Source organism: Moschus berezovskii, chromosome 1 (genome assembly GCF_049115385.1).
Source record: "Moschus berezovskii isolate FMDL1 chromosome 1, NW_MosBer_1.0, whole genome shotgun sequence".
NCBI classification, from domain to species: domain Eukaryota; kingdom Metazoa; phylum Chordata; class Mammalia; order Artiodactyla; family Moschidae; genus Moschus; species Moschus berezovskii.
In genome coordinates this window covers 19189393-19213137 of record NC_142460.1, presented here as the reverse complement: position 1 = coordinate 19213137, position 23745 = coordinate 19189393, and the positions used below count along the sequence as shown (strand labels likewise).

General features: G+C 47.8%; 1 protein-coding gene and 1 long non-coding RNA gene across 4 annotated transcripts in view; one reads left to right on the top strand and one right to left on the bottom strand.

The window, feature by feature from the left end:
- RCAN1 (regulator of calcineurin 1) overlaps positions 1-23745 on the bottom strand; it is a 117070-nt gene that overhangs the window by 12140 nt on the left and 81185 nt on the right. The gene's annotated exons all lie outside the window — the stretch shown is intronic.
- On the top strand, positions 18799-22967 carry LOC129552458 (uncharacterized). 3 transcript variants are annotated; one of them, XR_008685242.2, is made up of 4 exons: positions 18799-18934; positions 19098-19243; positions 20219-20356; positions 22674-22967. It is a non-coding gene; the product is annotated as an uncharacterized LOC129552458 (long non-coding RNA). The 3 variants fall into 3 exon arrangements; XR_008685243.1 differs by lacking the exon at positions 22674-22967 and adding an exon at positions 20815-20939; XR_008685244.1 differs by lacking the exon at positions 22674-22967 and adding an exon at positions 20818-20928.

Genomic DNA, 23745 nt, shown 5'->3' with positions numbered 1-23745 from the left:
GAATGAGGGTTACTTAATCGCCATGCGTGGTTCCCTGCTGCCAGTTAAAGGGTTATGTAAGAGACCAGTTACGGTGTTTGCTTGGCCAAATTACCTGTAACTCCCAACCCAGGAGATTTAAATGCAAAAGATCTAAAAAAAGTTTTGAATGCTGTAAAATAGTGTATGTGTACGTGTGTGTGTGTATCTGCTCAGTCGTGTCCAACTCTTTGCCACCCCATGGACTATAGCCCACCAGGCTCCTCTGTCCATCTGATTTTCCAGGCAAGAGTACTGGAGTGGGTTGCCAATCTCTTCCTCCAGGGGAGCTTCTCGACCCAGGGATCAAGTCTGTGTCTCTTGTGTCTCCTGTGTTAGCAGGCAGGTTCTCTATGGGATGCATCAAACAGCAAGAGGACAGGGTCACGTTGGGTGGTGCTTGATTCCAGGGACTGTGCACTTGGACTGGCTGCATTTTCAGCCTTCATGACTGAAAGCACATGCAGGCTTTGGTGGCAGCATGGGTATGGGAGGCGTTGGTGGAGGGAGGCAACGGGGAAAAGGGACAAGGAGGTAGAAGACGCCGAGGTGCACTCCGTTCCCCAGCGCGCCTGTGCCTCCTCTCCTCTCTCTCCTGGAGTCTGTCTCACGAACAAGAGCTAAAGGCGCAATGATAACCCTGTATGCGAGACAGCAAAAGAGACACAGGTGTATAGAACAGTCTTTGGGACTCTGTGGGAGAGGGTGAGGGTGGGATGATTTGGGAGAATGACACTGAAACATGTATATTATCATATGTGAAACAAATCGCCAGTCCAGGTTCGATGCATGTTACAGGATGCTTGGGGCTGGGGCATGGGGATGACCCAGAGGGATGGGATGGGGAGGGAGGTGGGAGGGGGGTTCAAGATGGGGAACACATGTACACCCGGGGTGGATTCATGTCAGTGTAAGGCAAAACCAATATAATATTGTAAAGTAATTAGCCTCCAATTAAAAAAAAAATACATACAGATGGATAGGGAAAAAAAAAAAAAGCTAAAGGCAGATCAGAGGAGGAAGAGGTTCATTTCTTCATCCCCTCCTCAATTGCCTCCCCCTCCTATTAAAAGTCATGACATGAAGCTCCAGCTCAATTGTGTGGGCAAACCTGGAATGTTTCTGTTCATCTGAGACAACAGCACTGAACTCACTCAAATTTATAATTGTGGTTTCACGGCATGCGTGCTCAGGGGTGTCTGACTCTTTGCAACCTTTGGAACTGTAGCCCTGCCAGGATCCTTTGTCGATGGGATTTTTCAGGCAAGAATACTACAGTGGGTTGCCGTGCCCTCCTCCAAGGGATTTTCCCCACCCTGGGATTGAACCCACATTTCCAGTGTCTCCTGCATTGCAGGGAAAAATTCCTTACCCTCTGAGCTATGGGGGTGAGGAGTGGGAGAACTCCATGGTTTCATTATATGCATGGAAAAAAAAAAGTTATTGTGAGGTATCTGAAGATGATTCAACTGTCTTTGCCCAAAGAAATCAGTGATAAATGATAGATTTTTCATTAGGCCATCCCTAAAGCCTCCCAACACATGCCATTCTGTACCTGCCTTTGAACTGATGGTGAGCTCCATCTGAATTTCAGACAGTAAAGAAAGAATCTGCCTGCAATGCGGGAGACCCAGGTTTGATCCCTGGGTGTGGAAGATCCCCTGGAGAAAGGAATGCTACCCACTCCAGCATTCTTGCCTGGAGAATCGAGGACAAGAGGAGCCTGGCAGGCTACATATAGTCCATGAGGTCGCAAAGAGTTGGACATGACTGGAACGACTAACACTTTCACTTCCATCTGAATCATATTTAGGGAACTTGAGTGCTTCCATCTCTAGATCAGGGAAAGGGGCTCAAAGTGGTGATAACTGTAGGGAGGCTAGACTGGATGCTGGCAAAAATCACTGGGTCACAAAGTGTCCCTGAGCTCTGGGTCCAATAGCACAAGTGTGCCATGGTATGAGAGGTACAGAGCCTGGACCCTTCGTGGTGTTCCAAAGCCCCAGCTGGCACTGCATTTGCTCACCTGAAAGTTCTTGTTAGGAATGTCCATCTTGGACTGTACGTCTATTACACACAAACTTGCATTTCTAAACGTCCTCTGGTATTTGTATGAGCTCCCTGTTGGTTCAGATGACAAAGAATCTGCCTGCGACACAGGAGACCTGGGTTTGATCCTTGGGTCAGGAAGATCCCCTGGAGAAGGGAATGGCAACCCACTCCAGTATTCTTGCCTGGACAATTCCATGGACAGAGGCTACGATCCACGGGGTTGCAAAGCGTTAGACATGAGCGACGAATACACATGGTATTTGTATATTTCTTGTGGTTGGAAACTCAACTACCTTCTTAATTCTTGTTTTCAAGTTGGATGTAAGTGATTTGAAGAAAACAGTGCCCACCGAAACGTCTCATTAAAACTCTCGAAAAGCATGCTAAAAATTGCACTTAAATAGTAAAACTGCAACCAGAAGTTAGAGAAGCACAATGAAATGCTTTTGTTCATTGAGCGCTTTAGATGCTTTGCATTTCTTCCATTCATACCGTTCAAAATTTGAAATGAAGCTCTTCAACCTGCATTTCTGGCTCCAAGCAGTCAGAACATATTTTCATCAAGAAGTTTCCATTTTCAGAGAGGAAAAAATGAGGTTTATGTTGAAATTCATCATTCCCAATACAGCACGCCTAAAGCTGAGTGAAAATGACCTCATCACACCTGTTAAACACCCCAAGGGGTTCACAACCACACCAAGAATGTGCTGCCTGCAAAGCCTTCCATGGGATGACCAGAGAGAGAAGTAGTTCTGACTGTGTTTCGCAGAGCAGAGCAGAGGATGAAGACATTTGCCAAAGATCTCCTGGGAGGGAAAATGACACACCCAACTGAGATCAAAGATATCAGTGCTTATCTTGAATGGCAAGGAAACTCACATTTAGTGGCGCCTTCAGCTTCTGAGATAATGGACTAGCTTCACTGTTGTTTAATATTCTCAGTCCTTCCCACTGTGATGTGAAGCCTCCTTCCCCCAACCTAAGTTATTGCGCAAAAGAAAAACACAGCGGCCGCTGACTCATCTTGGTCACTCCCCAGTCTAGGTGTTATTCACCGAAGGGATGTTCTTGTGCTCACCTTGTCAACCAGGTTCATGTCGAACTCCGAGTGGCCGTGAAGACTGAACCATGTGACACAGGCTGAGAGCCCAGGACGGTGCCCGAAGCACTGTCAGCGGTTGATGTGTCGAGCTTCTAGTTCCTGTCTCATCTATAACAATACTGAGGTTCAGACGGCTTCTCTGTGCTGGGGAGAGTCAGGACTTGCCCTGATCCTCTGCCGCAGAGTCCCTGCTTGTTCCATGGAACCACTCCTGCACTGCAGCCTTGTCCCTTGGTATTTGCCCATCTGCGTTCTCTAAATCTCTCTGGCATCTTGCATGCCTTCCGCTCTTAGGTGCCCTCTGCTCAGTGGAGATGTCTCTCCACCCACCCCCATTTGGCCCTCTTGCACCCAGCTTCAAGCCGCCCTCTGCAACCATGGTAGCTTTCTAACTGGCCTCGCTGTGGCCAGTTTCTTATTGCTCCCAGATAGCGTGTAATTCCCACAACAAAAAACTTGCTGAAGCTGAGCTTGATCACATTCCTCTCCTACTAAGACTATAGAGATTTCAGTGATTTCCTGTTGCTCTGTAGGTTAAAGATAAGATTTTTCCTTTCATCGATCCATCTACCCAATTTTTTATCCAAGCACAGTGCCGGGTACTGGGGGTTCAAAGGTGAAGACAGACAAAACTCTCTGCCCTCATGAAGCTTATATTCTAGATGAAAAAAAAGAGAAAGAAATGAGATAAACGGGTAAAATATATGGTGTGTTTCGATAGTGGTAAGAGGAATAATTAAAGTTGAGAAAGGGAGAAAAGAAAGTGAGATAGAAAGAGTGTGAAAGAAGCGGGGAGGAAGGAAGGACGAAAGGGAAAACAGACAGACTCCCCGGGAAAGGCATTCCTGAGAAGATGACAGGTGGGTACATCAAGACTTAAAGGAGGTAGTGGAATGCTTGGAACAGCATTCCAGGCTGAGGGAACAGAAGGCACAAAGTCCCCTGGCACATTCCAGACCCAGCAGAAGCCTCAGCATGGCAGGGAGTGGTTGGAGGGAGGTCAAAGTGAGACTTTTAGCCACAGGAAGGACTCTGGCTTGCATGCTGATATCAGAAGGATTTGAGCAGAGGAGGGGCATGAAAGGACTTCCATGCCACAAAACTACTTCAGTGTCTGGGTTCAGAAAATGTAGGCTGGGGGCAAAGGTGCCCCTAAGGCACAAGGCCTTCTCTGATTGTGGAGCTCATGACTCCTCTAGGCAGCCCTCAGCTTTGCCTGCTTTTCTCGGGTCCCTCAGTGAGCTCCTCCCTCATCTCTTCTCTGCCTACCACCTCCTATTTATCCCTCAAAGCCCGGCATTGAACACCCCTTCTCTAGGAGGCACCCCTCCAGGCCTCATGTTCTTTCCCACCTTTACCCCTGGTGATGCCCCTGCCCCACAACAGGCACCCCGTGCAGTCTGCCTGATACCCTAGTTATATGCTTACCTGGAAGCCCTACAGGACTTCACCAGGGATGGTCCATCTGAGACAAGCAAAGAGCCAGAATCCACCAGCCATCAAAAAGCCACGGCCATCTGTGTTCCTAACTGGAGGGTGTCCCGTGTCTTCGGTTTAAACAAAGACCATGCCATTCCTTTTCACTGAAGGAGGTGGTAAAGGCACACGTTTGCTCAGCGGGTGCCGATCACATTCCGGGGTGCACTTCCTCCCTCCTTGCAGCTAAGTGGCTCGTGGGAGTCCGGGCTAGGAGCTGCAGCACCAGCTCACCACCAGACTGAGACTGAGCCCCACCCCGCCACAGACACTCCCAGAGGTGTGTGACTCTCCTTAGGGGTCTACAACCAGGGTCCCACCAACCCTTTGTCATTTGGGAAGAACATGAACAATTTAATAGACGTTCACTTGTCTTTTTTAAAATGCCGGTTTTTAGGATGTGTTTTGTTAAGGTGTACAGTGTAGAGTAGAATTTGTCTAGAATTTACAAATTAAATGCTTTTACTGGCAGTTGCACTCAAAAATTTTTATTAAAAAAAATCTTTTATCTACGAGGTTCACGATCAAAAATGTTTGGAGACCTATTGTCTCCACAGTAGTGTGGTTAAATTCCCAACCTGTTTTTTTCGTGATGATCACGTGTGAAAAAGAGAACAGAAACTATTCTTCTTTCCATTTTTGTTATCTCTGAGGGGTAATGGGGGAGGATGGGCAGGGGAAGGGGGTGAAGCCAGATGTGGCTCAGAAATTTACTGCTCATGGAATTGCTTTGTGACTGGTAAGATCTGCTCGACCACAGCGAGCGGGCTTTGCATGAAAGAAAATATAAGACAGAGCTGATACTGATAGCCTTTTTAGTGATGGACTTGGAAGGTTATGAACCCCTTAGGCAAGAGAACTTACTCTATGGCTCACTGGGTGAAGAATCTGCCTGCAATGCGGGAGACATGGCAACATGGGTTTGATCCTTGAGTCAGGAAGATCCCCTGGAGAAGGAAATGGCACCCCACTCCAGCGGTCTTGCTGGGGAAATCCCATGGACAGAGGAGCCCCGAGGGCTACAGTCCATGGGGTCACAGAGTCGGACACTGCTGAGTGACTGAGGACACACACCCAACCAGAAACCCTGAGACAAGAGGGTGTGCTCGCCTCCCCCTACAGAGGATGACGCCTATGAATTCTAGATCTGGGCAAGGAAAACCCTCTTTAATGAAATTCATCTTCATGTTTCATAACCATTAATCTTCTGAGTCTGTATGACAACATGGCAGAAACAATAACACATTATTGACTGGAGATGTATTCACACCACAGGTGTTAGTTTCTGCCAAAATCCCCCAGTCAGTAATGTGTTAAATCTAAATTTCAGCCTTGGTCATTTTTGATACTTTGGGAAAAAATTTGAAAAGCCTGAAATATCATTTGATGCTCTTCATAGGTTAGTATACGATAGTGTACAAATAAATTGTATTTCTGGGATATCATAGAACTTCCTATTCTTTTTAGCCAAAAGTGACGGCTGCAGTGGTGAAAATGCTAGAGGTGTGTTTTAGCCGAACAGCAATCATGCTCTGTTAAAGCTTATGTGGAAAAAAAGGAAAACATGCATTCACCCTTTCCCCAAAAAAAGAAAGAAAAGAAAGACATAAAGTAAAATAAAATAACCGATGGGGAAAAGTAGAGAGAAGCGTGTTCAAACCGATACCTTAAAAGACAGGTCACAGTTCATCCAAGATTTCATTGTGCTTGTTAAATTCCATGTGCACTTGAAATCCCATTAACTTTTTTCCTTATTACCTCAATCTTTCCTTAGCATTAAGATGTGAAGGTTAACCACCCCTCTGTCACTTCTCGGAAACTCACTGTTTGCAATTCTTAAGATGGGAGAAATAGCCATGGGCAAATCTAAACTACACTGGATGACTTGGATTAAGGGAGGTAACATTTATTTGGAGATGACTGGGGCCCAAGCCACACTAACTAATCATTCCTTGTTTGCTCTCTTCAGTCTGTTCCTTTCCAGACACACCTTGCTTTAATGATTGATTTTCACTTCCGCTTTGAGGCTGTTCTCAAGCCAGGGCACAACCCCGTGGTGACAGAAACCTGGACAGAACACTTGTGCAGGGCTGGGCTGGCAACAGGCTGCTCTCGTGTCCATCAGTCACCATGCGTGCATGCTCAGTCACTGAGTCGTGTCCGACTCTTTTGCGACCCCCTGGAATGCAGACTGCCAGGCTCCTCTGTGCAGGGGTTTTCCCAGCAAGAATACTGGAGTGGGTTGCTATTTCCTCCTCTACGGGATGGATCTCCCTGACCCAGGGAGCGAACCTGCATTGGCTGGTGGATTCTTTACCACTGAGCCACCTGGGAAGCCTTCATCAGTTCCCAGGACCTGTTTTTTTTTTTCCATTCCAGCTCCAAACAGCTTTCACAACCCTAGACTACTTCATTCCCATGCAGTAAGTCCCTTTAGATTCAAACGATGAGTCTGACGCTGTCGTGTGAATGCTGGCGGAAAAGCCTTGCTTGTCTCATTCTATGTTCCACACTCATCTTGGAAGAACTGACACAACTCAAACTCTGGCTGGTAAGTATGCTGCCTCAAGGCCGGCCTGGATCCTGCTCTGGTTCTGGTAAGTTCTCCCAGGGACCCTGGCACAGCGCTGCGGGCCCACAGACACCCCATCAGTACCGGGTGAGTGACTGGCTGAATCAAAGGTCAAGAGAGACGAAGGGGGAAGGAATGAGGTCAGACCGGACCCTGTCAGTCTTTAACAACAGAGAGAAAACTCGGTTTTCAGTAACTTGGCTTCGCAGAGCTTGTATCCACACCTGGTTTTAAATCTCAGGATCTCAGCTCAGAAATCGTGTTTCGCCGAGAGCGGGAGAAGAGAAAAGCATTCTGTGTTCTTACCTAGTCTTTCCATTACCACCCATAGGCCCCATTTCCATGTCTTTGTTGGGAAGTTACCCAGGGGACCACAGAGCCTGCTGTCTTTTCACAGTTCACATTTTCATCATCGAGGACTATTTTAAAATCTGATGAGAAGTCGCCTGCGGAAGTCTATCCTGTCACCTCCGTGTGGGTATCACAATGATTCGAAACAGACTTCACAACAATAAACACAGGACAAACCAGACATCACATCTTGGTTATTGACAGTCACCATGAAAAAACCAGGACCATCACGCCAACCGTGTTCATAGGAAGACTGGGGTGTTTCTGTCAAGTGACTTGAAACATGCACACCCTTCTTTACAGCAGAGCATCTGAAAAGTAAGCTGCTTTTTCTCCAGGTTAGTTTGCCGGTTGGGAACTGGCAGCGCCCCTCCCCCTAATAAAACTATTAGTTGCCAATGTTAAGAAATTGGGAGTTTTCACAGAGAAATAGAATTTCTTTTTTGGGGGGTGGGGATTAATAAAAAAAAAAAAGGAAGATGGATACATGTATATGTATGTCTGATTCCCTTCACTGTTCACCTGAAATGATCACAACATTGTCAATTGGCTGTACCCCAATACAAAATGCTTTTGGTATTAAAAAAATAAAAAATAAAATTTTTGTTTTTTAAAAAAGGAAGATGTGGCAATTCAGAGCCCAGACGCTCATGTGGCAATGGCCGAACCCGTGGCTAAGCCCCTGCTCTTCAAATACCAATGGCTCCATGCTCCAGACCCCAGAGGCATGAGTTTTTGGCCTCTGGCTTAATTTAGTAAGTCATCAAAATAGATTAGTCACCTGCTTTGAGCCAGACACTGAGAGGCAGGGACACACACAAAGCAGCTTACCCAGCCACATCCCCGGGCTCAAAATGTTCTGCGTCAAATAATTACTCCAAATAACGCACAGAGAGAACACGTCCCTTCCTCCTTACACAGCAATTCTTTACTTTTTTCCGACACATCGCATTTCTATGGGTGACTCCCTGGGCATCTGCAGTGTGTTCTCTTCACTCCTGAAATTATACCCTTATGCAAGTAAATGTTGGGAACGCTAGTATGGAGATGACCTAGATTCTGCACAAACGTTTACAAACCACAGTTGGTTTCTTTAGGAATCATTAGGGAAGACAGGATTGGGCCATTCCAGGGAGGCGCATGGCACGGCTGAGAATCAGCACTGATGGATTTCTACAGAACTGGTTTATAGATGAATGGAGACGGAAGGTTTTGGTTACCACCGATATTCGGCAACACGAGTTAGAAAGACGATCTAAAGGTAGGTTGAGATCCGGGTATTCTCAGGGTGAGGCTCTTAAAGATCCTTTTGAGAAGACAGTGTTTTAAAGTGGTCTTGTAAGATTCTCGGATACAGTTTGATCCATCTTCTTATGTGAAACAACTCTCAGGAAGAGGGAGCCTGACTTCATCCTTGAGTGTGAGCCGCCCCAGAGGCTGTGGTGTTGCTAGCGCTCCCCTTTCGGGGGTGAAATTCCATGGCACACTCAGCGATCCGTGGCCAGGGTTGGCTGAGCCCCTACTTCTGCTCCTGTAACCAATCCCCACACAGCCAACCAAAAACCCAACAGTCACTGGCTACTCCTAGACTCTGAGACACAGGTTATTGTGCAGGAGGTTTGTTAGGGAGTATGATAGCTCAGCTGGTAAAGAATCCGGAGACCCTGGTTCAATTCCTGGGTTGGGAAGATCCCCTGGAGAAGGGATAGGCTACCCACTCCAGTACTCTTGGGCTTCCCGGTGGCTCAGCTGGTAAAGAATCCGGAGACCCTGGTTCGATTCCTGGGTCGGGAAGATCCCCTGGAGAAAGGAGAGGCAGCCCACTCCAGTATTCTGGCCTGGAGAGTTCCATGGACTGTTGTATAATCCGTGGGGTCGCAAAGAGTCAGACAGGATGGGGTGACTTTCACTTTCACTTTCTTTGGTGATCAACACCCAGGGAGAGGAAGGAGATGGGAGGGGTGGGAGGGGAGAGGAAAGGTAGGGGAGAAAAACAGGTTGGGCAGAGGGAGGGTAGAGCTACCAGGTGGTTCCAGTGGAAGCCTTGCAGACAATGTGGGGAGTTCTGAAGATGGGACAACCTGACTGGAGCAGAAGGGCTGGGCCATGATACCCCTGCATTGTTCAGCTCTGGGATGGGAGGTACCTTGAGAAGGAGGGGACTTAGGGAGGTCGTTCTCAGCTGAACTCAGCCCCAAAAGGGGGCAACTGACAAGGGCAGCTGGGGGACAAATCCATCATTCCTGAAGGGATCTGGGTGCGTAACTGTGTCCCTCAACCCACCAACTAACCAGGATTCCCTGGTGGCTCAGTTGGTAAAGAATCCGCCTGCAATGCAGGAGACTCCGGTTCAATTCCTGGGTTGGGAAGGTCCCCTGGAAAAGGAAAAGGCTACCCGCTCCAGTATTCTGGCCTGGAGAATTCCACGGACTGTATCTTCCACAGGGTCGCAAAAAGTCGGACATGACTGAGCGACTTTCACACTTCACATAAGTTAATCACCTGATATTTCTCATAAATATGACTGACTTAAACTGGACACCATGAAAATACTATTAAGTCCACTCCAAATAATTAGCTCATCTCCCCAGGTAAAGAACTTCTAAAGGAATATGGTAGTGGACTGTACCTACAAAGTCGCTTCAGTCATGTCCAACGCTTTGCAACTCTACAGACTGGAGCCTGCCAGGCTCCCCTGTCTATGGGATTTTTCAGGCAAGAATATTGGAGTGGGCTGCCCTGCTCTCCTCTAGGGCATCTTCTGGACCCGGAGATTGAACCCTCATCTCTTACGTCTGCTGCATTAGCAGGCAGGTTCTTTACCCCTAGGGCCACTTGGGAAGCCCCAGGTGAACTGTAGTAAACCCAACAGTTTAAACTTTGAGTATAAACCAGATCAACAAAAACCCTGAATCCCTCCTGGGAGTTTGTCCTAAGGAAATCCTCAGGGCTGTGGGAGAAGATTTCGATGCAAATACATTTCTTGCACTGTTCTTTATGCAAATAACACACTAGAAACAAACTAATCATCTGATCAGAAACCAGCTAATAAATATGCTGGATCAGTAACTACCGGAGAAGGCAGTGGCACCCCACTCCGGTGCTCTTGCCTGGAGAATCCACGGAGGGAGGAGCCTGGTAGGCTGCAGTCCATGGGGTCATGAAGAGTCGGACACGACTGAGCGGCTTCACTTTCACTTTTCACTTTCATGCATTGGAGAAGGAAATGGCAACCCACTCCAGTGTTCTTGCCTGGAGAATCCCAGGGACGGGGGAGCCTGGCGGGCTGCCGTCTATGGGGTCGCACAGAGTTGAACACGGCTGAAGTGACTTAGCAGCAGCAGCAGCAGCAGCAGTACATTACAGAGCCACTAATACCTCACAGGAAGGAGGTGAAAACTATTTAATGACATAAAAAGGATGCTCACAACTTGCTATTTAGAGGGGAAAAAAACCCCAGTTTTCAAAGCAGTGTTTACTGTTGTGACTTCATCTTGATGAAAAGAAAGATTGCAGTGCTTTTTTTAAAAAAATCTGTTCTCATTTTAATTTTTTTATGATCTTAATATTTTTATTTATTTATTTTTTACTTTACAATATTGTATTGGTTTTGCCATGCATTGACATGAATCTGCCCCGGGTGTACATGTGTTCCCCATCTTGAACCTCCCTCCCACCTCCCTCCCCATCCCATCCCTCTGGGTCATCCCAGGGCACTAGCCCCGAGCATCCTGCTTCTTCGGACTTATTAGAATTTCTACAATGCACATTTATTATTTTTGTAACAAAAAAAAGATTTTTCTCTTCCCCCACTCCCCACTCTGTGTTCTATGTCAATATTGGGTCAAGGACCATGGTTAACAGATACACTAAGGCAGGCAGAAGGTTAGAGAGGAAATCTACTCATTTTTTTTCTTTTTTTGGATAGCAGTTTGGTGTCCTGGGGCTTCCTAGGTGGCTCAGTGGTAAAGAACCCACCTGCCAATGCAGGAGATGTGGGTTCAATCCCTGGGTCGGGAAGATCCCCTGGAAGAGGATATGGCAACCTATTTCCTGGAAAATCCCACGGACAGAAGATCCTGGAGGGCTACAGTCCACAGCGTCACCAAAAGTTGGACACAACAGTGACTGAGCATGCATTCAATCATGACCTTTAATTCATTATTCCCAAGCCTTGTGTTTTTAACTCATTAATATTTGGAAGTTTCAACTGTGAGAAGAATCCCATTTCTAATCTAAATATCTTTAACAAACAGATTTCACCAGAAAGTGTTTATTTTGTTTACCTGTGATAAGGTCTCCCGCCAACCCTCTTTAGCTGGTGCAATGTCCAAAGTGTGTGGACTGAGCCTGTTTCCCTGGAATCGAGGTCATGCACTGGCCAGGACAGGGTCCTGTGATTCTATTTGGCTCCACAGTGTGAGTCGCTGGGCTGAGCAGATCTCACACGTTCTGTAGGCTCCATAGTATGGTCAGCACAGAATATCTGATTTTGGGGCAAAGATCTCCCATCCAGGTCGTTCAAATGTCCCCCAGGGCAGTGCCTTCTCAGAGCAAAACTATAGAGCTCTTTCCTGTCCCTGCCAAGTCTCCACACCTATTGCTTCCTCAGCTGGGTTTTTTTTTCCTCTGTCCTTTTGTTCCAGAATCACATCTAATCTTTTTCTTTCTCCTTGAGACAATCCTGCCTTCTGCATCTCCTTCTAACAAGACTCAGTTCAGTTCAGTTGCTCAGTCATGTCCAACTCTTTGTGACCCCATGGACTGCAGCACACCAGGCCTCCCTGTCCATCACCAACTCCTGGAGCTTACTCAGACTCATGTCCATTGAGTCAGTGATGCCATCCAACCATCTCATCCTCTGTCGTCCCCTTCTCTTCCCACCTTCAATCTTTCCCAGCATCAGGGTATTTTCCAATGAGTCAGTTCTTCGCATCAGGTGACCAAAGTATTGGAGTTACAGCTTTAACATCAGTCCGTCCAATGAATATTCAGGACTGATTTCCTTTAAGATGGACTGGTTGGATCTCTTTGCAGTCCAACGGACTCTCAAGAGTCTTCTCCAACACCACAGTTCAAAAGCATCAATTCTTCAGCACTCAGCTTTCTTTATAGTCCAACTCTCACATCCATACATGACTACTGGAAAAACCATAGCTTTGACTGGAATTACCTAATAAACCTTACCCTGTGACTGTGTTCACAATGACAGCTGTTTAATGTGTAAGACCTGACCGAGAATTCGCATTTAATCATCAACTTCTGAAGATCAAAGTCTCAGTCACAAATGAATGCATTACTAAGAGGGAAATTCCAGGCAGCAAATCAGTTACAGGGGAAAATTCCTTGGACAGGTGGGTTCTCGCAGGGCTGGGTGTTTCCCTAGCTGCAGATAAGACATTATTTTTCAAGTATCTACGCTGAGCAGCATCTTGTGTGGGCTGTTTGGAGTTAAGAACAGATTTCCATGTCTGAAGAAAACTCCTCATTTGTTGATCGTTCAACCACCATTTATCCAGGATCTGCTCTGAGCCTTCTCAGATTCCATGGCCGGGTTAAATTACAACTATAATAGTCTCATAACACTGGGAGCCTCTAGTGTTTAGTATTTATCACATATTCTTGACCGCACCTCACAGCTTCTGGGATTTTATTTCCCTCACCAGGGATCAAACCCCAGGCCCTTGGCAGTGAGAGCTCAGAGTCCTAACTGCTGGATTGCCAGGGAATTTCCTTTATCACATTTTAATTGGTTTCCTCCACTAAACTATGGAGAAAGGAATAGCAACCCACTCCAGCACTCTTGCCTGGAAAATCCTATGGACGGAGGAACCTGGTAGGCTGCAGTTCATGGGGTCTCTAAGAGTCAGACACGACTGAGTGACTTCACTTTCATGCATTGGAGAAGGAAATGGTAACCCACTCCAGTACTCTTGCCTGGAGAATTCCATAGACAGAGGAGCCTGGTGGCCTGCAGTCCTCAAAGAGTCGGACATGACTAAGCTGCCAACACACAGGCACACACACACAGTACTCAGTGAGGGGGTTCAGAAGCCTAAGACACAGTTCCTGCCATTACAGGGGCTTAACATCATAGCCTGTGAGATGAGACTGCAACTCTAGTGATGAGATAACATACACAAGCCATCTGTGTTGCAGGCAGTAAAAGCTCAGGATATTGGAGTTGGAGGGTAGGGATCAGTGATGATCCTGTCTCAATACCCAATTAGTCTAGCTATGAAAAGTCCTGTGGGTTAAGGCCTTAAAAATAGGGTTAGATTTTTAAATGAGAAGGAAGAGAATATAGCCCTGTATTTCCTCATTACTACCTGAATATAAGGTATTGTTGTTGTTCAGTGGCTCAGTCATGTCCAAATCTCTGCAAGCCCATGGACTACAGCACGCCAGGCTTCCCTGTCCTTCACTATCTCCCGAAGTTTGCTCAAACTCATGTCCATTGAGTCAGTAATGCCATCCAACCATCTCATCCTCTGTCGTCCCCTTCTCCTCCAGCCCTCAATCTTTCCCAGCATCAGGGTCTTTTCCAATGAGTCAGCTCTTTGCATCAGGTGGCCAAAGTATTTGAGCTTCAGTTTCAGCATTAGTCCCTCCTGTGAAAATTCAGGGTTGATTTCCTTTAGGACTGATTGGTTTGCTCTCCTTGCTGTCCAAGGGACTCTCAATTCTTCTCTAGCACCACTGTTTGAAAGCATCAAAGGTATTAGGAAAGTTAATATTTTCTTCATCCACAATAATGCCAACTCAAAAAAGGAGTTGCTTTTTATTAAAGACATACATAGTGTGATTTTGAAGAAACTTCTTTGAGTGCCTGTATTTTAGCATGGAATTGGTTAAGTGTTGGTATTTGTTAATCTGATGTCCTGGATTTCTCAGGAAATCCTAGTTTTGTTAGTTTGATTTATTTCTAAAATACCATTTATTTCTAAAAACCATGCAGTACATGTGGCTACATTTTTAATATTTTGGTAAAAGTATCAAAATAAATGATTAGACAAGATCTTCTGTTAGTTCACAGACCCAATCTGGGGTTTTTGAATAAAGTATCCATCAGTGTGGGGAGGATGCAGAGAGCTGCTCTAAAGACATTTTTGGCAGATGGAATTTTTTGAAGTGAGCTGCCACAAACCTCCCCTCCCACATGCTCTTGTGGAACCTTGTCATTCCCCCCCCAAGAGGACAGTTACATCTCTTCTGGCCTTGAACATGGGTGAGCCTTTGTGACAGTCTCAACAGACACCTTGGGGCTTCCCTAGTGGCTCAGACGGTAAAAAATCTGCCTGCAAAGGAGGAGATCTGGGTTCGATCCCTGGGTCAAGAAGATCCCCTGGAAAAGGGAATGGACATCCACTCCAGTATTCCTGCCTTGGAGAATCCCATGGACAGAGGAGCCTGGCAGGCTGCAGTCCGCTAAGACTCGGACACAATTTAGCGAATGAACACCAACCACAGACGCTATAGGGTGGAAATGGCATCACGTGACTTCTGAGGCTAGAGCATAAAAAGCCATGCACTTGTGCCCTGTTCTCTTGGAAACCAGTTACCATGCTGTCGGGAAGCCCAGGCAGCCCGTGGAGAGGAGCTGAGGCCCCTGGCCCAAAGCCCTGGCTGAGCTACCAAACAAGAGCTGGCACATCTTGCCAACCGTGTGAGTGTGACATCTGGAGTGGCTTCCCCGCATCCAGCCAGGCAAACCCAGCAGATGCCATGTGGAGGAGAGAAGAGTCATCTCGGCACAAATTGCAGATTCCTGCGCAAAATAAACGAGTGCTGCGGTGTTGAGCTGCTGAGTGCGGGACGGTCTGTTCCCCAGAAGTAGGAACTGGAAGAATGTTTCCGAGACGGGCGCACGGGGCCAGGTCTCTGTACCTGATGAGACCTGGGTGGCAGCGAGGAGAGGCTGGACCGACGGACCGCCTTCCCACTAAGAGTAGGATCCTTCACAGGCAGAGGATGGAAGGGGAGGTTAGGGCTTGAGGTTGGGAAGGTGACTCTGGTTTTTCGTCATTTATATAAAGTGGCTGCTCTTTACCTGGCCATGGACGGGAAGGATGTGACAGAGTGGGAAAGAGCATGGACTCTGGAGCCAGGCTGTCTGGGTGGGAGCCCTGGCATTGACATTTCTCAGCTGGGTGAACTTGGACAAGGTTCTTCACTCCCACGTGCTTCAGTTTCTTTGTCTGTAAAAGGAGGATCATAACAATAGAACCTGCCTCGCACAGCGCTTGTGATAGTCGTGACCTAATGTCTGCAAGGAGGTCCAACCAGTCCATTCTGGAGGAGATCAATCCTGGGTGTTCATTGGAAGGACTGAGGCTAAAGCTGAAACTGCAATACTTTGGCCACCTCATGCGACGAGTTGACTCACTGGAAAAGACTCTGATGCTGGGAAAGGTTGGGGGCGGGAGGAGACGGGGACGACAGAGAATGAGATGGCTGGATGGCATCACCGACTCTGTGGACATGAGTTTGCGTGAACTCCGGGAGTTGGTGATGGACAGGGAGGCCTGGTGTGCTGTGCTTCATGGGGTCGCGGAGAGTCGGACACGACTGAGCGACTGAACTGAACTGAACTGAATGTCTAAAAAGGGCTTGGCACAGGCCAAGTAATAGGAAAGTGTCTGCTGTTGTGATCCACGTAACTATGGGCCTTGCATAGTGAGGTGGGCTGAAGACCGGCCTCTCAAAAGACATCCACGTCCTAATCCTTGGGACTCTGAACACGTGACCTTGCAAGGCAGAGGAGACCTTGCAGGTGTGATTAAACTGAGGACCTTGACATGGGAGATGACCTTGAGATTGTCCGGGGGCAGGGGGAAGGAGGCAGGAAGGTCAGAGTTGGACCCTGATATGATGATGGAAGCAGGTCAAAGTGATGAGAGCCTGTGAACCAATGCTTTCACCTCTAGAACTTGAAAAAAGGCAGGGAAACCAATTCCTGATTTTAGCCCACTGAGTGATTTTGGCGTTCTGACCTCCAGCACTGCAAGATAATAAACCTGTGTGGTTGCAGGCACTAAAACTGTGGTAGTTTGTTACAGCAGAAATAGGAAACTAACCCAGATCTTAACCTTGAGGGAGGTTATAGAACATGGAGTACACAGAATGAAAAGAAGATGAATCAATTTCGGAATCAGTAAGACATCTCTTTATTTCTCTTTTCCTGACTTAGCATTGTTGGGACATTTCCTCTTTAATCTTAGCTTGCGGAGTAGCCAAAGTCCCAGCTCAGGTATAAGCACAGACTCCAGCCCTCGTTTGCTGGGATTCTTCCATCAGCATGTGCCAGCCAGGAAGACTAAGTGGTTATACACTGACAGCATCTGCCCTGACTGGTGGGTATCCTTTCTGACTGACTGGTGCCCACAAGGTCCTAGTCGCTACAAATTTTGAATATTACCTCTAGACGCAAAACAGTTTTCTCTTCTGTAACTTAGGCATAAGCTAAGTCAAAGGTGACCACTTCCATGAAATTAAAAGACACTTGCTCTTTGGAAGGAAAGCTATGACAAACCGAGACAGCATATTAAAAAGCAGAGACATCACTTTGCCAACAAAGGTACGAATAGTCAAAGTGATGGTTTTTCTAGTGGTCATGTATGGATGTGAGAGTTGGACTATAGAGAAAGCTGAGCACTGAAGAACTGATGCTTTTGAACTGTGGTGTTGGAGAAGACTCTTGAGAGTCCCTTGGACTGCAAGGAGATCCAACCAGTCCATCCTGAAGGAGATCGGTCCTGAATACTCATTGGAAGGACTGATGCTGAAGCTGAAGCTCCAATACTTTGGCCACCTGATGCAAAGAACCCACACATTGGGAAAGACCCTGATGCTGGGAAAGATTGAAGGCCAAAGGAGAAGGGAGGTAGCAGAGGATAAGGCAGTTGGATGGCATCACTGACTCAATGGACATGAGTTAGAGCAAACTCTGGGAGACAGTGAAGGACAGGGGAGCCTGGTGTGCTACAGCCTGTGGGGTCACGGAGAGTCAGACATGACTCAGCGGCTGAACAACAACAGCAAAAGTTAAAGGTGGTACAGTTAGCCTAAGTAAGTAGTTCTCCCAAAGTGCTTTCAAAGCAGCAGCCTCTCTCTGCCTGGGAATGTGTTAGAAGTGCACAGTTTTGCCCTACCTACTGTACCAGACAGAATTCTAAAATGGCCCATTGTCCCCCTCCCCGGGTGGACACTCCAGTCATAACATTGTCCCCAGGACCATGGCCACGATGGGCTTTACCCGTGATTGGCTTATCACTCTGTGACCTTGTGGACTGTAGCCCGCCGGGCTCCTCTGTCCATGGGACTCTCCAGGCAAGAATACCGGAGTGGGTTGCCATTTCCCTTTCCAGTGTCACACCCCACAGTGTATGAAAGGGAGATTAGCCAGTCTGAGCCCTTAGAAGAGACCAGGCTCTTTCTGAAGTCAGAGATTTGACATGTGAGAGAGATCCCTTGTCACTGGCTTGATGGAGGAAGGGGTCAGGATGTAAGTTGCCTCAAGGGGAGAGGGTGGCCTTGGAAAGAAATGGGGATCTGAGCGTTTGCAGAAGCAGATTCTTCCCCAGACCTCCAAGATGGAAGGCAGCCCCACCTGTGACTTGATGCTAGCCTTGTATGACCTGGAGCAGAGAAGCTGGCCACACCACACCCCGACTCTTGACTACACACCCTGACTTCTGACTCCAGACCTCCCAGCTAATAAGTGGGTGTTGAGTTAGGCCATTCCACTTGTGGTATTTCATTACACAGCGGAGCATATATTTACTGAATCAGAAGCTCTGGGTTTTAACAAGCCCTCCAGGTGACTGGAATGCACGTGCAAGTTTGAGCACCTCTGGTGTCCACAAGGGGCCCACCCAGCAGAGATTAGGCAACTTCAGATGCGGTAATTATCAGCTGCAGCTGTCCTAGCATATATTCCAAGGGTCTTTCTGCTCCTCTGCTGCATTTGAAACAGTTTAAAAAGCACACACACACACACACACACACACATAAACACACAGTGTTCCAGACCTTCCCTTTTCAGGTGGAATATCAGACAGATCATTAGACATTCTGCAAATACCAGACAAGGCGGGGCCATGGAAACTTCCCTTTCCCCCTCAACCTAAGGGTTCAGAGCAGGTGGAGCTATTACCCATAAAACAGCCACAAAAGGAAAGTCCTAAGGGAAGTGGGGCCAGGGAAGGCAGGACCACACACCATCTTCCGAGAGGCTGCAAGCAGGGCCAGGTTGACCTGAGTTTCTGAAACTATAAAAGCAAGGCCTACCTCCTAGGGTGGCTGTGAGGCTGTTAAAGCTGCACCCCAGGGCTCAGGACAGGGCCTGGCACAGGGACAGGAAGGTGGGGGCACCTGTCCTGCCTCTGTCCCCGGTTCCATCTTCCCCCAGTTCATACTTCTGCACCCTTCTCACTTCTCCCAGCTTTTCTGATTTGTCTTTTTTGGATTAGTGTTCGCATGTTTATCTTTCTCTAACCTAATTATTTCATTTTGGCCATGCCGTAGATCAAACCAGTCCATCCTAAAGGAAACTGACTCTGAATATTCACTGGAAGAAGGACTGATGCTGAAGCTGAAGCTCCAATACTTTGACCACCTGATGCGAAGAGCCGACTCATTGGAAAAGATCCTGATGCTGGGAAGGATGGAAGGTAAAAGGAGGAGGATGAGGTGGCAGAGGATGGGATGGTTAGATAGCATCACTATTCAACGGACGTGAATTTAAGAAACTCTGGGAGATAGCGAAGGGCGGTGGAGCCAGGCATGCTGCGGTCCATGGGGGTCGCAAAGAGTCAGACGTAACCAAGTGACTGAACAATAAAAAAGGCAGCCTGCTTATCGGAAGGGACGGCTGGAAGCTCCGCCCAGTTCGCTGCATGGTGCTCCTCAGATGGGGCCTGGAGCACAGGGAGGAGGAAGCATCGGGGGAAGGATGCCGGAAGGTGAGCCTCAGAGAATGCACCACGGCTCACTCTTCTTTGAGATGTTCCCAAGCCAGGTGTTAAGAACCCACCTGTCCTCTCCTTGTGAGCCCTCCTATGGCCGCCATTCACCCTCAGGAGAAAATCCCAGCCTCACGATAAGTGGTTCCTGCCATCCCTTGGTTCAAGTCCCACCCGCGATGCAGGCCAGTTCCAGCCACTGTCCTGGTTCATGGACTCATCCATGAATGAAACATGTCATTCATGTCTCAGGACCTTTATCCAGGCAGCTCTCTGCTGGGCCGCCTCCCGCGCCTGCTCCAAGTCTGAGTCCCAATGAAAAACAACAGAAACACCACTCCTCAGAGACGCTGCCCCTCGGACACGGCCGAGTCCTCTGTTAAGCATTCCCTTTCCTTCCCAGCACACGTTGACAGCGGTAACTGGTCTGGAGTTTAGGACTGGAAAGTGACCTCCTGCTGCCTGCCATATCCAGCCCAGGCCCCGGCCTCCGGGAGACGGCTCAGAGGTTCTCTGTGGACTGAGTGATTGAATGAATTCATGATCGTGTTCTCTGTAAACACCAAAATATTGAACTGAAAAGAGGAATTTAGAAAAAAAAAAAAGGAAAGAAAAAGATACCTGGTACTTTTTAAAACTTGTAAATGAGTGGAGGAAAATCTGATTTGGGGTTCTTTTCCTCAGTCATTCATCAGGCTTTTCTGCTGAGCACCTCCTGAGGAGGAGCCACGCTGGTCCCTGAGAGAGAGCAAGTGAAGGAGAAACTGCCCTGCTCTCTGGAAACACCCACTTTCCATCAGCGCTTCCCTGGTGGCTCAGATGGTAAAGAATCTGCCTGCAGTGGTGGGAGACCTGAGTTCAAACCCTGGGTTGGGAAGATCCCCTGGAGAAGGGGAGGACAATCCACTCCAGTATTCTTGCTTGGAGAATCTCATGGACAGAGGACTCTGGTGGGTTATAGGCCATGGGGTCACAGAGAGTTGGACATGACTGTTGAGTGACTAACACTTTCACTTTCACTTAGAACTGGGGGGCTTCCCAGGTGACTCTAGTGGTACAGAACCTGTCTGCCAATTCAGGAGACGTAAGGGACGCCAATTAGATCCCTGGGTCAGGGAGATCCCCTGAAGGAGGGCACAGCAACCCACTCCAGTATTCTTGCCTGGAGAATCCCATGGACAGAGGAGCCAGGCGGTCTACAGTCCATGGGGTCGCAAAGGGTCAGACACGACTGAGGCTACTTAGCATGCACCCCCTGAGAACTACCCTTTACGTCTTAGCAGCACCGGTGATGCGTGCAGAGGGGACCCTCGGGTACCAGCGGGGAACCTCGTAATGCTGTGCCATGTGAACACCACGGCGTGTCCCTGAAGGCCAGGGGGCAGTGAGATAAGATGGGGGCATCTGATATGTGGACGAAGCTTCTCCTCCGGCCCCGTCAGTGCTGGGAGCTGCTGGGACCACCTTTCCCCTGCCCTGCACCTGCAACCGGGGGTGCAATCTGGTTCAGCGGCACCCCCTGACTTCTCAGCGGAGTGCAGACTAAACCAGGAGGCAAGAGCTGAGCAAAGTCACAAGACCAGCACCCTGCCTTACACCCTGGCTTTGTTTCGCTGTCTCCTCAAGTTTGCTTCCTGCTCTGGGGTGGGGACACCACAGCACTGCACGGGGGGCAGTGCAGGCCTGGTCAGCACGTGTTACCCACCCTTCCGAAGCCCGGCCGGAGGACGATCTGAACTGCGGCTTCGTATTTTCCAACAAAAGGTTGGGCTAGGGACATATGTGAGCGTGGGCCCCCACTGAGAACTGGTCTGAGTCCTGACTAAGAAGGCCATTTTGCAAATGAGGAAGTATATCTCGGGCTCCTTGTGGCTTCTGAGGAAAGCTGCTGCAATGTGGGACACGGGTGAAAGAACACTGAGAAAGGAGATGAGGTCACTCAGTCTGCCCCCTGTGAAGGATGGGGGCGGGTGTAGAGTGGGAAGATCCTTTATGTCCTAAGAGTCAAGTGAGGCTTGTCTCAACGTTTCTCAGGACTTTTACACTTACGATATTTTTTTTTTTTTTTAGTACAAAGCTATGGTTTTTCCTGGAGAAGGCAATGGCACCCCACTCCAGTACTCTTGCCTGGAAAATCCCATGGACAGAGGAGCCTGGTAGGCTGCAGTCCATGGGGTAACTAAGAGTCAGAAACGACTGAGCGACTTCACTTTCACTTTTCACTTTCATGCACCGGAGAAGGAAATGGCAACCCACTCCAGTTTTCTTGACTGGAGAATCCCAGGGATGGTGGAGCCTGGTGGGCTGCCATCTATGTTGCACAGAGTCGGACACGACTGAAGCGACTTAACAGCAGCAGCATGGTTTTTCCAGTAGTCATGTATGGATGTGAGAGTTGACCCATGAAGAAGGCTGAGGGCCGAAGAACGGATGCCAAAGAATTGTATTGTGCTGGAGAAGACTCTTGAGAGTCCCTTGGACAGCAAGATCAAAGCAGTCCATCCTAAAGGAAATCAACCCTGAATATTCACTGGAAGGACTGATGCTGAAGCTGAAGCTCCAATCCTTCAGCCACCTGATGTGAAGAGCCACCTCTTGGAAAAGACCCTGATGCTGGGAGAGACTGAGGGTAGGAGGAGAAGAGGGTGACAGAGGATGAGAGGGTTGGATGGCATCACTCGCTCAATGGGCAGGAATTTGAGCAACCTCGGGAGATAGTGAAGGACGGGGAAGCTTGGCATGCTGCAGTCTCTGGGGTGGCAAAGAGTCAGACCCGACTGAACAACAATAAACAACTTTATTGACATACAACAAGCTTCCCATCTTTGAAAAGTACAGTTGGACAAGTTTGACTGATGTAGATGCCCCTGAAACAGGACGTTTTGGATGAAATGAATTTTCCCATGTGGTCCTGCCCTTTACATCCTAGACTGTTTCAGGGACTCCTCCTTGAAGGCCAGCAGCTCTCCCCGGCCCCGCCCCACCCCCCGTCACCACTGCAACCCCGATGTCTCCCATGATTTACAAACATTCCTGGAAGGACAATAACTCTGGGATCTGAACTCAAGCAGGTTTGTTCTAACGTTCTAAGGACAGCCCCAGTGAGCCAAACACATTCATTTAATGTCTTGTCCAACAGGAAACAACGACCTCTTTTAACAGAGAGTTCCTTTGGAACATGTCATTTCAAATGGGTCCAAAGGAGATATTGTCCAAGTCTCAACTGCTCGGTTGAACACACGGAAAACTTGGAAGATTTCAGTGCATCTTGAATAAGATGACATCCCTCAGAGATACAACATGCTCTTTGATCATCGGAAGAGTGGTAAAAGAAAGTGACTTACAGAAATAAAACGGATAACAACAAACATTTTGGTGACTCAGAAAATGCCTAGAAATCACACCAGGCAAAAGTTTACCTTTTTCCATTCAAAAATCCCCCAAAACTCTGCCTAATAACAACCTCTGGCTCCAAACATTTGCCAGCAGGCAGAGAACTTACTAAATTTTGGCTCTAAGAGGAAATGACATAAAAATCTTGACTCAGTAACGTGTTCATTGTCTCTTCCTTTCCATTAGGTTTGGTTTTGCTTTAAACATAAAAACCATTTTATTTGCTTCAAACTAAGTACGCTTTCACTTACAAAACGCTTACTGCAATAATTGAGCATTAAAAGATTTGAAAAGAATCCCAGTAATGCCAATATATTGTACCAGTTCAGTTCAGTCTCTCAGTCGTGTCTGACTCTTTGTGACCCCATGGACTGCAGCACGCCAGGCTTCCCTGTCCATCACCAACTCCCAGGGCTTGCTCACACTCATGTCCATTGAGTTGGTGATGCCATCCAGCCATCTCATCCTCTGTTGTCCCTTCTCCTCCCGCCCTCAATCTTTCCCAGCATCAGGGTCTTTTCCAATGAGTCAGTTTTTCACATATTGTCTACAGGTGGCCCATACATGAACATCAAAGAAAAACCACCTGTAGCTTAAAACTGTAGTTTGAAGATAAACACAGGGTCCTCAAACACTAATAAGCAACTAAGTTAGTGTAACCCTCCAGTTCAGTAAGTAGAAGTCAGGGGACATAAGCAACACCCACTGTACCAGGAACTGAAGAATAGGAGGAAGCAGGTTCAAAATAGCAATGGGTTTTCCCTTGAGATGTCCATGTCACAGTAAGTGTTCGATTCCATTTTAGACATGGAAAGAGA